Source organism: Centrocercus urophasianus, unplaced genomic scaffold, assembly GCF_019232065.1.
Source record: "Centrocercus urophasianus isolate 14NV4802_14NV808 unplaced genomic scaffold, USGS_Curo_1.0 seq_2, whole genome shotgun sequence".
Classification (NCBI taxonomy): domain Eukaryota; kingdom Metazoa; phylum Chordata; class Aves; order Galliformes; family Phasianidae; genus Centrocercus; species Centrocercus urophasianus.
This window is the reverse complement of record NW_024884755.1, coordinates 90507-93971: the sequence shown is the minus strand read 5'-3', so window position 1 is coordinate 93971 and position 3465 is coordinate 90507.

Sequence of the window (3465 nt, the reverse complement as noted above, 5' to 3'; positions counted from 1 at the left end):
TTAAAAGATGCTTTTACATTTCTCCAGCCTCTCTGCTGTACGGTGCCCTCGCTCCCTTCCCAACCCCGTGTGGCTCAGGGTGGCCTCGTGTTGTCCCCTCCTGGCACCCGGGGAACCCCCATATCCTCATTGTGTGGCACACCCAGACATCCCTGAGGGTGCTAAGAGCTTTGCAGGGATTTCACCTTCCCGGCAGGGCCAGAGCGATGCAATCAATCTGCCATCTCACCCAGGGGAGCCCAAATGCCCAGCCCAGCTTTGGTTCACCACGGTGCCCCATTGCCATCCACAGCACCGTGCAATTCTCTGCAGAGATTCCCATTTTCTGTCTCTCTGATTCCAATCCCGCTATGTTTGGTCCTGTTTGTGGTCATGAAGGAAATCGGGGTATGTAGGGAGGAGAGTATGGTTGGGTGTGGGTTTTTTGTCTTCTGTTTTGATGATCTGTTATAGCTGAAGTAACTTTATCTGAATGTCTCCCCCTTATAGCGAGACATTCAGCTCTTGCTGTCCACATCAAACCAGGGAAAACTATTTTGTCTATTTCCTGCAGGAGCTGAAAAGCTCTTCCTGCAGGGCCCTCTGCTTTGGCAGAGCTTTATCACAGCGGTGATGGACACGGCCTCAGTCAGTGCTGGCAGCTGGCAGTCGAGCATCTGCTGTGCTTAAAGCTCTTTGAGGACAGAGGTGGTGTTCCCAGCACTGCTGGTTCACACAAGCCTGGCACGACCTGCTATTAATTCATAAAAACGAGGCATTGTGCAGGAAGGACGCAGCCCAGGGCAGAGTGCTGCCCTGACACTCCTTGCACGGCAGCTGCCGCTGTCCGTGTTTAACGCTGCTGCCAGGGGATAATCTGCCTATTCTTCCATTTCCAATTTCTGACAATCCTGTGTTTAAGGCTGAATTAGTGCTGGGATGGCTAAGAGGATCAGCGTTGGGCTGGCGGCTGCCACCTCTGGGGGGCAGCTGGAGGTGGCTGGGGGTTGGAGGAACGCTGAGGTGGTGCTTGTTCCCTCCTTTGAACACCCTCTAATAGCTTCATGTCCTTCTCGTGCTGTGGTGCTCAACAGAATCACAGAATCACAGAATCACAGAATCACCCGGGTTGGAAGGGACCTCAAGGATCATGTAGTTCCAACCCCCCTGCCTAGCAGGGCCACCAAACACACACATTCAGATCAGGTTGCCCAGGACCCCGTCCAACCTGGCCTTAAACACATCCAAGGACGGGGCATCCACAACCTCCCTGGGCAGCCCGTTCCAGGGCCTAACCACTTCTCCATTGCTGGTTGGTGAGGTTGCACACATATCCTCAGTTGGCTCACAGATGTGTGTGTGGCACAGCAGGGCTATGGGGTGGCTTTAGGAATGGGGCTTTGCTGGCTACGGTAGGCTTCATCCTGCCCTGGGGCTGCCACAGTGAGGAACAGACAGAGCTCCATCTGCCTGCTGGCTTTTGCCTTTCTCTGGCCTTGGAGGAGGGCTGTGGCACAAGCCTGCATTCAGGAGGGGCTCAGGGATTCCTGGTGAAGGCAGAAGGCAGTCCTGCAGCTGTGTCCTATGGCAGGTGGGGCATACAGAATCATAGAATGGCCTGGGTTAAGAAGGACCACAGTGCTCATCTGGTTCCAACCCCCTGCTGTGTGCAGGTCGCCAACCAGCAGCCCAGGCTGCCCGGAGCCATATCCAGCCTGGCCTTGAATGCCTGCAGGGATGGGGCATCCACAGCCTCCTTGGGCAACCTGTTCCAGTGCCTCACCATCCTCAGTCCTGCCCTCTGCGCTTCACAGCCACTCACTTGTTGTCCTTCAAATGACTGCATGAAGCTGAGACCACACAGTTAGGCTTCGTCCCAAGCTGCTTAGCTTGGGAGAGCTCTGCTTGGGCACAAGACAAATTTTCCCCCTAAAATAGAGAACACACAGCATGACTGGCTCATCCCCAGCGCCATGTCCCCATCCTTTCCATCCCACCCTTCCCTTTTGCTTTTAAACCCCAAACACAGCCCAGCAGGTGGGTTCCTGCAGCAGTGCCATCCGTGCTCTCCGGGCGCCTCCGCGCGTCGTGAAAACCCATCGCTCCGGTTATGAAACTCCATTGACCTACTTCGCACTCCCTGCTTTTGTTCTTAATTCCCAGATATGGCCGCTCTCCAGATTTTGCCCATCAAGGCAAATTAATTGGAGTCGATCCTAATTTGCTCTCTGCTATTCTTTGGGCAGAAGATTAAATGCTCGGCAGACATTATCTCCCTCTCTCTTTTCTGAGAGACGAACCTGAATTGTTATTATTTTTAAGGGAAGGGGACAAGGGAAAGCTGAGCATAGATTCACTTTTTTTCAGTCGCAGAATGGGATGGAGATGTTCCTGCATCCCTGGGCAGCCAGAATCAGATGGTGACAGTGCTCTGGGCAGCTGTGTGACAGTGACAGTGCACGTGGGATGGCAACTTGAGGGCCAACGTGTTGGCCATGCTGCCTGCTGCCTCCACCACGCCATGGTCTGCTCCCCCTTTCCTTTGCCAAAGGAAATCGCTAGTGGCAGAGGTACAAGGGGACTCTGTGACACCTTCTCCTTTGTGCTGATGCTTTCTAGCTGCTCTCCTGCACACTCCAACTGGTCTCAGGGCTGGAGGACATGGTGCTCTAGGGCTGCCAAAAGTCAAACTTTCCAACGGGGCACAGAACAACCTCAATCCCTACGGATCGACTGCAGCTGAACAGCTGAGCTGGAGTCACCTCTGTGCTCAGCCCTCAGCCTGGCAGCCCTTCTGCGCTCAGCTTTGGGGCTTTTTTTTTGGATTTCTTTTCCTAAGCAGATTTAATTGAACATCCTCTTGCTCCGACCTCTGCTCGGCCTTGCTGGGACAACCTTGAGCTGGTTGCCAAATGGATCCGGGGATAACCTGTCCCTCGGTTTGTGTCCTTTGAGGCTGAGCTCCTGCACCCTCCTCCTTGTCCCTTCATAGCCTCAGGAGTGGAATGAGGCTCTGGAGTGTGTCTAGAGAAGGGAGTGGAGCTGTGAGGGGTCTGAGTGCAGCCCTGTGGGAGCGGCTGAGGGAACGGGGTGGGTCTCAGTGTGGAGGAGTCCGTAGAGCTGCAGCCCTGACAGGAGGACGTGGGGACGGGTTCAGCCTCTGCTCCTGGGTGACAGCGGTTGGGTGAGAGTGACAGCATCACACTGATGGCATCACACCGAGGTTCAGGTTAGGTATTGGGAACAATGACACAGCTGCCCAGACGTCCTCTTGGCTCTGGTGATTCTCCACAGCACAAACGATCCGAGAAAGCGACGTTCCGATGGAAGTTTTCCGAGTCCCATAGGCTCAGACTCGTGCGCCCACCGCTCCGGAGGCCGCCGACAGGGGGTGCTAGAGCGCGGGGCGGTGGCACAGTGCACACGTTGCCCCGCCCACCGCCGGCTCTCCACCAATCAGCTTTGCTTCCGGCGCATTGTGATGAC